Genomic DNA, 11,625 nt, shown 5'->3' with positions numbered 1-11,625 from the left:
CGTTTTCCAATCTTCTCTAAACATATGTTCTTCTTGTTCTCTTATTCTATATGTTAAGTCTGCAAGTTGTGCATATTCTGTCAACTTAAGTTGCCAATCTTCTTTGGTTGGGACCTCGCTCGTTTTCCATTTTGGGGCTAACAAAACACGGGCCGCAGTAGTAGCATACATAAATAACCTTTTTTGACACCTGGGAATTTCAGACTTAATTATCCCCAGCAAAAAGGACTCTGGTTTGTTTTTTTGTTTTTGTTTTTTTTTTGGGGGGGGGGAGAGAACTTTCCACTGTTATTTGTAATTGGAGTGGTCCACACACTTAGGTCACAGCCACATCAGATACTTTCAACCTGCATTTAAAGCGCATGGATTTTCCCCCAAAGAATTCTGGGAACTGTAGGTTCCCTCTCACCAAGGTGCAATTTGCAGCACTCTTAATGTACTACAGTTCCCAAGATTCCATGTGTTGTAAATGTCCGTTGAAAGTGATTTCAATGTGTGGGTGTGACAACAGTGAACCCCAAATATGAGCCATTATTGCTGCCACCACTCCATCCTAGCCCTAATTTGGCATGCACACATGAGGGCCTTTCCAGCACAGGAAATTTTCATCAGATGCTGGAAAAAGTTATATGCATATCAAGATGATAAATTCTTCCTGGACTACTGCAATGCACTCTACAAGGGGCTACAATTAATCCAGAATGCGGCAGCTAGACTGGTGACTGGGAGTGGCTGTCGAGACCATATAACGCCGGTCCTGAAAGACCTTCATTGGCTCCCAGTATGTTTCTGAGCCCAATTCAAAGTGTTGGTGCTGACCTTTAAAGCCCTAAACAGCCTCGGCCCAGTATACCTGAAGGAGCATCTCCACCCCCATCGTTCAACCCGGACACTGAGGTCCAGCTCCAAGGGCCTTCTGGCTGTTCCCTCACTAAGAGAAATGAGGTTACAGGGCCTTCTCAGTAGTGGCACCCACCCGGTGGAATGCCCTCCCATCAGATGTCAAGGAAATAAACAACTATCTAACTTTTAGAAGACATCCAAAGGCAGCCCTGTTTAGGGAAGCTTTTAATGTCTGATGTTTTATTACCACATTATTATTATTATTATTATTATTATTATTATTATTATTATCATCATCATCATCATCAATTCTATTGGGAGCTGCCCAGAGTGGCTGGGGAAACCCAGCCAGATGGGTGGGGTGTAAATAATATATTATTATTAATAATAATAATAATCTGCAATCTTTTGGCATTGAGGTTACTGGAGAGAGTAGCTGCTTGACTCCCAACCATCAAGGGCAAGTTGTTCTGCTATATATGTTGGTGGCTTCTGGGTGTTCTGGACATCAGCCCAAGGAACTATGATCAGCTCAACTCCAGACTCTTCCATTTGCTCACTAGACTTAGCCCCCAGGAGCTGTTTCAGTATCAGCTGATCCCAGCTACAGGCAGCATGGTTAAAGCCATCCTAGCCCTTAGCCAGCTCTCATTAATAACAACTTTCTAAGCTTCATAACAGAGCCTATTGTATAAGAAATAATTCATGTCGCCACAGGTCTGTAGGCCACAAACCGAATCTGATTCTGGCTCACAACTAGCCCGGCTCATTAAAAGTAATGTGTTGAAAATTACAAATGTGTTGCTTCTCAAAGAATTGAGTGGGGGGGGTCTGTATTGTTCTCTTTGCAGCATCAGCCTAAAAACTTTGGCTCCTGTTCATATTTAACAGCAGACACATTTAATTGCAAATAACACAAAATCTCACAGGACACAGGAACGCAAGACACTGCCTTAAACTAGGATAGACTATGGGCTGTATTCAGTGGAGCAATAAATCACTGGCTCCATTGGCATAAGGATCTATCCATGTGAAACAGAATGCTCTCCCCCTCTGGACCAGAAAGAAAACTTCTGAGGAAGAACACAGTGATCAAGAAGTCTGGTCTGGATTGTTGTTTTCAAGAGGACACCTTAAGAGGGAAATAAGATGTTTATTGTGGAATAATAATAATAATAATTTATTATTTATACCCCGCCCATCTAGCTGAGTTTCCCCAGCCACTGTGGGCGGCTCCCAATCAAGTATTAAAAACAATACAGCGTTAAATGTTAAAAACTTCCCTGAACAGGGCTGCCTTCAGATGTCTTTTAAAGATAGAATAGTTACTTATTTCCTTCACATCTGCTGGGAGGGCATTCCACAGGGTGGGCGCCACTACCGAGAAGACCCTCTGTCTGGTTCCCTATAACCTCACTACCTCACAATGAGGGAACCGCCAGAAGGCCCTTGGTGCTGGATCTCAGTGTCTGGACTGAACGATGGGGGCGGAGAGGCTCCTTCAGGTATACTGGACCGAGGCCGTTTAGGGCTTTAAAGGTCAGCACCAACATTTTGAATTGTGCTCGGAAACATACTGGGAGCCAATGCAGATATCTCAGAACCGGTGTTATGTGGTCCCAGCGGCCACTCCCAGTCACCAGTCTAGCTGCCGCATTCTGAATTAATTGCAGTTTCCGGGTCACCTTCAAAGGTAGCCCCATGTAGAGCGCATTGCAGTAGTCCAAGCAAGAGATAACTAGAGCATGCACCACTCTGGTGAGACAGGTAGGGTCTTAGCCTGCGTACCAGGTGGAGCTGGTAGACAGCTGCCCTGGACACAGAATTAACCTGTGCCTCCATGGACAGCTGTGAGTCCAAAATGACTCCCAGGCTGCACACCTGGTCCTTCAGGGGCACAGTTACCCCATTCAGGACCAGGGAATCCCCCACACCCGCCCGCCCCATGTCCCCCAAAAACAGTACTTCTGACTTGTCAGGATTCAACTTCAATCTGTTAGCCGCCATCCATCCTCTAATAAATTAATACTGTGCTATAAAAAGGATGAATGGTTAGCAAAGGAACACTATTAGCAGCAAGGCATGGGCAATTTATGGACAGCTCTTGGAAAGGCAGCTTGTTCCAACAGCCCCCCCCCCCCCCAGATCAGAACTGAACCCTATATATATTGCGCGAGGCCTGGAGACTGCCTCAAACCTCAGCTCATTAGTGAAGAACAGATTTTTTAAAGAGGTTGCCCTTTGGCTTGAGGTCTAGCGCTCTATATTCTCTCGAGGGCTTCAACTGACCAATTGGATGGTGTAGCCTATTGGTTCAGAAATCCCTGCTGGTTGCTGGATCTTCTGTATTGCAGTATTTTGTTTCCTTGTCTGCAGATGGGCTTTCTGGCCCTCATATGTTTTCTAGGTCCGTGTCTTTGCCACGATACCACCTAGCAGGAATAAGTGAAATTACCAAATCCTCAGGATGAAGTAAAAGTGTGAGTCACACCCAAAGAAAGAACGACAGCTTTGGTTCAATGTAACATTAGCTATTAACGTTGCATTAAAATCTGCAAGCAGCCTGGATATATTGCCATACTTGGCCTGCTGACGTCCAGAATGTACAAACCTGAATGATAAATCTTGAAGTTTGGGGGTTTTTCCCCCAGCAGAAACACACATACCTAAAAATATATTAATCTAATTACCGTTTTGCATTAGAGAGACTTTAATGTGCTTGGAATAAACTTGAGGAGGTTTGAAGTTAATGGGGCAGATTTCATGAGTTTTTAATATTCTGTTCATGCTGATTTCATTCATTCTTGTTAGTTTCAACAGAATTGCTGTGCAATGTCTTAAGGGCTCCTCAGATTCGCTGTTCAGTCCATGTATCCTCAAATACTGGGAAATGAATAAGCAGTCTCCCTTTAGTCAGAGGAATGTGCTTCTGCTGCCTCTATTTTGGCTTGTCCTGCCTAGCAGAAGTTTCAGATCTCTCAAACTAGTCTTTGAGATGCCCCTCAGACAGAACTCAGCATATACTTGTAAATAAACAATTCTCTTCCATCATCAACCCCAATAATATCAAAGCCCGGATCATTCCTGGAGTTACGATTGAAGGCAGGCTTTTGCTTTTCCTATGAAAGTTACCGGTTCATAGACTCCTGGTTTAACATACATCAATTTATGTAACTTCCGTAGGAAAAGCAAGTGCCTGCCTTCAATCGTAACTCATACAAATGTGGTGGTGTATTAGCAGGGGTGCAAATTACAAATGTGTTCATTTTCTGCCACCTCTGGTTTTACTGAGGCCAAAAAACCCCAACCACCATGAGAAATGCTTCTAGTATCAATCATAGCTCCCTTTTGCAAGGATGTGGGTAGCACTGTGGTCTAAACCACTGAGCCTCTTGGGCTTGCTGATCAGAAGGCTAGCGGTTCGAATCCCTGCGACGGGTGAGCTCCCATTGCTCTGTCCCAGCTCCTGCCAACCTAGCAGTTTGAAAGCATGCCAGTGTAGGTAGATAAATAGGTACCACTGCGGCAGGAAGGTAAACGGTGTTTCTGTGTGCTCTGGCTTCTGGCATGGTTTCCCATTGTGGCAGAAGCAGTTTAGTCATGTTGGCCACATGACCCGGAAAGCTGTTTGTGGACAAACACCGGCTTCCTCTGCCTGAAAATGAGATGAGCGCCGCTACCCCATAGTTGCCTTTGACTGGACTTAACCATCCAGGGGTCCTTTACCTTCACGTTACAGCTCCCTCTTACCAAACAAGTAAATGTGTTTTCCAAAAGGTAAAACTGTTCAGATCTGTAATTTGGATAAAATACCTCTTTATGATTTATCCATTCACAATATCCTGCCTTGGCTCCCTGACAGTAGGCCTTCAAGGCAGCTGGCAATAAGTGAAAATTGATATATAATAATATTATTTTAAAAGGCAGTGGTGACTGATCAAGTCTCTGGTGGGACGATGGTGGACTGTGTCCTTAGGCCTTAGCTATTGCTGCTGGTGGTGGTATGTGTGTTTTTCAACTGATGCTCTTCAGTGTTTCCATGGAAACCATATGGGACAAAAGAGATGTGGGTGACGCTGTACTCTAAACCACTGAGCCTCTTGGGCTTGCTGGTTAGGAAGGTTGGTGTTTCGAATCCCCGTGATGGGAAAAACTCCCGTTACTCTGTCCGAGCTCCTGCCAACCTAGCAGATCAAAAGCATGCCAGTGCAAGTAGATAAATAGCTACCCCTGCAGTGGAAAGGTAAACAGTGTTTCTGTGCGCTCTGGTTTCCATCACAGTGTCCTGCTGTGCCAGAAGTGGTTTAGTCATGCTGGCCACATGACCCAGAAAGCTCTCTGTGGTCAAATGCCAGCTCCCTTGGCTTGAAAGCGAGATGAGCGCCATAACCCCATAGTCGCCTTTGACTGAACCATCCAGGGGGTCCATTACCTTGACCTTGACCTATATGGGATAATAGATTCTTCCCCATTTGTGCTACCTAGCAACTCAGGGTCCTTTCCCATGCCTTAGGTGTTTGAACTTCTGCAATTGGCTGAGCCTTTCATGGGAAGCAGAAGTTTCCACATCTGCTCCATGTTGTATGAAACAAGAGACGGAGCCTCAAGCTGGCAGCAAAATCCCATGGTGGCAGAAAACTCGCTTGTTCTTCACTTGCTGTTCCGCGCGTAAATGTGCTTAAACAGCACCCTGCCAATCCACAGGCATCTGCACCATCTGGAAGGTGTCAGTTGCCACAGTGACACCTTGGATATTTGCCTTCAGTTTGCAGAAAGGAATCACAGAAGCCAGCTGTGTTTTGATCAGCATCCAGCGATTTTTCGAACGAATTTCTGCAAACCACCTCCAAGCTCATTGCAGCCCCATGGGAAGTGCAGGAGTTATTTGTGCCTCTGGTTTTTTTAATATGGATAAAGAGGAGGAAAGACAGTTCTGTGGCCATTGATTGAGACGTTCTTGGGTGATGACCTTGTCCGTTATAGTAATAAGAAAATTCCCGTCATTATTAAAGAGTGGCGTATGTGTAAATGGAGGGTTTGTGTAACCCCAAAAGGATGCAGTGCGTTTCTCTGTAAGTTCTTTGTCAGGGAGCACCAGGCTACTCAGTATCAGGGCAGGATTTGTCCTTAACTAAACAAAGTCTCACAGTGCAGTGTTCTTCAGCCTTGAATGTCCAGTTCCTATAATCCCTGACCATTGGCTGATTTTGATACGGTTGATGGGAGCTGTACTATTTTGGGGAAGAAATTTGAAGCCTTTACTTTTCTGCATAGAGATGAATGGCAACAATTCACCCATATGAGAGATAATGGGGACTGCCTCTCCCCATATAAGGTAAAGGTAAAGGGACCCCTGACCATTAGGTCCAGTCATGACCGACTCTGGGGTTGCAGCGCTCATCTCGCTTTATTGGCCGAGGGAGCCGGCGTACAGCTTCCGGGTCACGTGGCTAGCATGACTAAGCCGCTTCTGGCGAACCAGAGCAGCGCACAGAAACGCTGTTTACCTTCCCGCCGGAGCAGTACCTATTTATCTACTTGCACTTTGATGTGCTTTCAAACTGCTAGGTTGGCAGGAGCAGGGACTGAGCAATGTGAGCTCACCCCGTCGTGGGGATTCGAACCGCCGACCTTCTGATCAGCAAGTCCTAGGCTCTGTGGTTTAACCCACAGCACCACCTGCGTCCCCATATAAACCTCCCCATATAAACTCTCTCCCATATAAATGCTCTCCCCATATAAACCTCCCCAAACTCTACATTCATCATCTGAGGCCATTCTTTGTATATTACTTCCATGTGAGGTCTGGAGGGTGGAAACACGAGAACGGGCCTTGCCTGCACTAGTTCCCTGTTTGTGGCATGCTCTCCCCAGGGATTTTCGCCTGGCACCTTCATTATATATTTTTAGGCACCAGGCCAAAATGTTCCTCTTCAACCAGGCCTTTGGCTGATTAATAGCCAACAGCCTTTTAAATATGTCTGTGGATGGAGAGCAGGGTATTGTTTTGTAGTCTTGGTTTAATTACTTACTTATGTTTTGTCTTGTATTTTATTCTGGGAACTGTCCTGGGTTCTTGTGATGAAGGGAGATGTATAAATTTAATAAATATTAATAGTCATATCTGAGGTAAAATGCCAGCTGGGATCAGCGTCATGTGAGACTGCAAATAATGGCAAGGTATGTGCACACATTGACAGAGAAGATTGTTTGGGGCGGGGAACGTGAATCAACTCAAAGGCAAAAGTTCATGAGGCAGTAAAGTTTCAGCAGGAAGAAAACAATAAGAAAACCCATGGGTAAAGATGCCAAATGCAGAAAATACCAAATTTGTGGCCACATGGGCATATGATGTATACGATGGTTGCTTTTGTGAGACTGTCGTGGCCATTCATGGCCATCAAGATACTTGACGACATGCTGCCAATCACTTACTGTTCCTTATGCATGATGAAGGATCTGATGCCAAACAACCATGACTGAATCTTGAAGATTCCAACCCATGCTATAGGATTCCTGTGTTGCGCTAACACACAAACTCATATCCAAAGTAAAATACTTGGGGTCAGGTTTAAAGCAGAACCTACAGAAGCCATAGACATGCATGCATAATTACCGACCAGAGAAGAGTGGCAGACCAAGCTTATGGAATACAGTGGTACCTCGGGTTACATATGCTTCAGGTTACATACGCTTCAGGTTACAGACTCCACTAACCCAGAAATAGTACCTCGGATTAAGAACTTTGCTTCAGGATGAGAACAGAAATCGTGCTCTGGCGGCACGGCGGCAGTGGGAGGCCCCATTAGCTAAAGTGGTGCTTCAGGTTAAGAACAGTTTCAGGTTAAGAACGGACCTCCGGAACGAATTAAGTACTTAACCCGAGGTACCACTGTATGCAGAAATGGCACGACTGACGGGAAAGATCAGAAACCAGGAAGACCAAGTATTTTTTAAAAGACTGGAATAGCTTTCTAACATACTTGAGAGATCACTGTAAACAGTTGAAATCATTGGCAGGAATACAATGACACTTGGAATGTAACATGGATTTTGGATACTATGATTATATAACAGATAAATTACAGTAAAAGATGCAGGAATAAAATTTAGAATTGGAACCCATGGAGGGAAGGAAGAAGGTCTCAAGGTTCGAAAGAACCCTTTTTTAAAAATACGTGTGAAAATGTTATTTCTATGGTGTATAGCCTTTATGTAAAAGTAATAAATAATAATAATAATAATAATAATAATAATAATAATAATAATAATAATGACATGCATGCATAATGCTATTGGGGGAGAAATGAGTTTGATTACTATGTGACCACTTGTGTTGTTTTTATTTTTTTTATATGTAATTCATTGCACTGTCTGTCATTGTTAAATCACCTTGAAACTTTGGTATAACATGATGAATAAGTCCCATAAATAATAAAATAAGGCAGGCCTTGCCATATCAATTTCCTCACGTACTGTTTGCACTCTTTCATCCTGTATTTGCCATCCACAATGTAAACCTGTTTAAAACTTCCTTAAGAAAGCAGTGATCTCATTCTAAATGTATCATTAATGTGGAGTTTACAATAAAAAATGAGTTTCCCTCATTAGTAATTCATAAAAGTGAATTGATCCATTTTAATAGGCACAACTCTTTTTTCAAATGCCAGTCCTGATTAAAACAGCAAGCTACCTAAATTTGTCAATGCAGAATAATGACAGCTCCCGTTCTTCAGCATACTTCTCTTTCAACAAAGAAACCTGAAGCGGTTTATGCTCTGGAAAACTATCCAAAGGAAGCTTCCTCTCACTTGACAGTTCTTTTGTCACTGTGCTGAAATAAAATAAATATAGCCTACTGAAGAAAACAGGATTGCTGATGTAGTTTGTCATTTTGAGAAGCGTTGCCTAAATTTTTTAAAGTGGAAAGACATGAAGCTTTATAAAATCTCACACTAACTAGAAGCGAAACGATACGTTCAGGTATCACAGTTCATTCTGTCATTTATGTTGGTGCTATTATTACAGTGTGTCTCTAACAAGGAGGACATTTCTGCCCCAAATTAAATTCATCTAGGTAATTTTGCGCAAAAAGCACAAAGAAGCTTATCATAATTCTAGGGTACTATTTCAAATTCATCACTGATTTTCCATGTACACAGGTAATTTCAAATGGGCTAGACAGCCCATTAGTACTGCGTAGAAGATACCACTTTCTGAAAATCAGTTCACACCATTGAATTTCCACAAGTTTCTGTACGGGAGTGTTCTAGTCGTGTGTGAACGCCGCTCAAATGGGAGCTCAAGTGAGAGTTCAGCTTTTCTTCTGTGAACTGGAAAAATCAAGCATAATTTTCTATAGTGGCTGAGGAAACCCAGCCAGATGGGTGGGGTATAAATAATAAAATGATGGTGCACCGAGGAAAAGTTGCAATCGGAGGTGAGGTGAGTTTATAGGTCTAAGGTTAAGGTAAAGGGACTCCTGACCATTAGGTCCAGTCGTGGCCGACTCTGGGGTTGCGGCACTCATCTCGCTTTATTGGCTGAGGGAGCCGGCGTACAGCTTCCAGGTCATGTGGCCAGCATGACTAAGTTGCTTCTGGCAAACCAGAGCAGCGCATGGAAATGCCGTTTACCTTCCCACTGGAGCGGTACCTATTTATCTACTTGCACTTTGACGTGCTTTCGAACTGCTAGGTGGGCAGGAGCAGGGACCAAGCAACGGGAGCTCACCCCGTCGCAAGGATTCGAACCGCTAACCTTCTGATTGGCAAGTCCTAGGCTTTGTGGTTTAACCCACAGCGCAATCAGTGTCCCCTAGGTCTAAGGTTACACTGCATATTTTTGGACCATTCACAAGAGCCACTTTATTAAGCAAGTGTCAGGAATGAGCCAGCTCCGAGCGAAGGTTTGCAGCCAACTGCAAAAAGCAGCCAAGAACAGGGAGGCTGCTTTGATGTTAGTCAGACGGGGAGAGTCGGCAGCTGCAACCTTTGGCTCTTCCTGACCTTGACCGACCGGCTGAGGAGGCAGTGGTTGGAACACAACCTAAGCTCTCCAGATGCTCAAATAGGCATGAACAGACACACAGAGGGTTTACTGGAAACAGAAGGGGCTGGAGATGATCCAATCAGTCCTAGGGGTCGGCTAATAGGAGGGCTTCTAGACAGGAAGCAAAACAAGAGACGTAAGGTGCAGAAGTTCAATATATTCTGTAGACACAGGAAGCAGTCTTCAGAAAGTCATCTTGAGTGATAATACTGGTGGCTGTGTTAGACCTGTCCAGAGCTATCTGTTTGTTTTTCCAATAAATCCTCCTTTTTAATTACCTACGCTTACTGTGTTATCAAGCTGGGGACCTGGACTGCTGAGAGCAAGTGAGCCAGAGGTTGTCCATGAGATCACAAAGCTCCCAGCACCATCATAAAAACTGTTGTTACAACGAGTTGTATCTGGCACTGTTGTTCAGTGTCAGATCACTGCCCCTCCCCCAACTCCCACCCTCCCCCAGCCCCACCCAAGTTCATCCTCAAAATCTGCTCCAGAGCATTGGGGGAACCTCTTGAGCTGCAGTATTTGCAAGGTTTCAAATGACCCGCAAAGACTAGATTAGAAGGAACGAGCTTTGCTTAACAGTGTGCTGCTACAAAGCTATATAAAACTGAGGCAACTCAGGTGCCCCTTAGCTTCCTTTCCCCACTGGCCACACCGAAAAGTGATTCCGCTCCTCCCATATAGCCATTTCTAATTGACTTTAGTTACTACTTGAGCAGATTTTGGGAAGAAATAAGTATAGGGCAAGAAGGGGAAGTCCCATTGTAGGAAGGGAACTAAGCTCAATTAACACAGGAGACGTAACCGGCTGTGTTCTTTGATAAATAAGGTATACTATTCATTGTATCAAATTTCAATAGAAGTAACTCATAAAGTTCAACAAACGAACAAAGCAGAAGGCCCAGTGGATCAGATCATTCTCTAGTCACTTCATGCATAACGTCCGTCCGTGTAATGGTGTCTATTCCACCTGTCTGTCCATCCAATGGCTTTTAAAGAAGTTCTTGAAAATTTCAGCACAGTTCTATGATTAAATTTGCATGCTTCAATTGCAAATCAATCTATAATTGCAAGAGCAGAGTTATTGGTTCTGTTTAATTTAGAAATAATTGCAATGCCTGCTAGATAATCTTGAACAGGTATTGTTTTAGTCTTTCATGATTTCTTCAAAAAAAAGCAACGTTTTGCTACATTGTATAGCATCTTTTTAAAAGCAAGCTTCTGGATGTAAGCCTTGGCAGTTTCTATTACATTTTCCTAAAATGTATCATTAGTTCCATTTCTGGATTGCTTGTCATGGTTCACAGACTGCCATCATGGGAAATCATCGCACTTCATCAACACTTAAGTTACTGACCTGCTGCAACTGGTTATCCAAAGCATTTTCTTAGTTGAATTAGCGGTGATAGTGGTGTCTCAGGGTGGATCTAAATGCAGGAATAGTGCTATAATTAAGTCAGAAATTAGATCATGTTAACGAAAGAAAAAAATCTCTATGGAAAATCGTGTTTTAAAATTTCCTGCTCTCTGCAGCCCTCTGGTGTTGGATGTTTATAGTGCATTCAAATCACTGTTTCTTTCCTGATGTAGCTGAGTCCTCTTTGTGTGTAGCAGGAGGACCACCAGTGAGGGGAAGGCAGAAGCTCCTACGGAATAGCTAACAACAACCAGTGGACTAGAGCCAATTACCTTATCAACCCAAGATGGGCATGCTAGCTTCCTTACAGG

The 11,625-nt window shown here is 43.7% G+C and overlaps 1 long non-coding RNA gene across 3 annotated transcripts in view; it reads right to left on the bottom strand.

The window, feature by feature from the left end:
- Positions 1 to 3,048: 3,048 nt before the first annotated feature.
- LOC309538914 overlaps positions 3,049 to 11,625 on the bottom strand; it is a 31,622-nt gene continuing 23,045 nt past the window's right edge. The window contains exons 2-3 of one of the 3 annotated variants that reach the window (XR_014222494.1): positions 11,255 to 11,342; positions 3,049 to 3,275 (exon numbers count right to left, since the gene is read on the bottom strand). This is a non-coding gene — a long non-coding RNA (uncharacterized lncRNA). The remainder of the gene's footprint in view (positions 3,276 to 11,254; positions 11,343 to 11,625) is intronic. The other 2 variants (XR_014222495.1, XR_014222493.1) reach the window with 2 other exon arrangements.

This window comes from Podarcis vaucheri, assembly GCF_965113315.1.
Source record: "Podarcis vaucheri genome assembly, chromosome: 8".
NCBI classification, from domain to species: Eukaryota; Metazoa; Chordata; class Lepidosauria; order Squamata; family Lacertidae; genus Podarcis; species Podarcis vaucheri.
The sequence above is the reverse complement of the archived record's forward strand: the minus strand, read 5'-3'. Positions and strand labels throughout refer to the sequence as shown.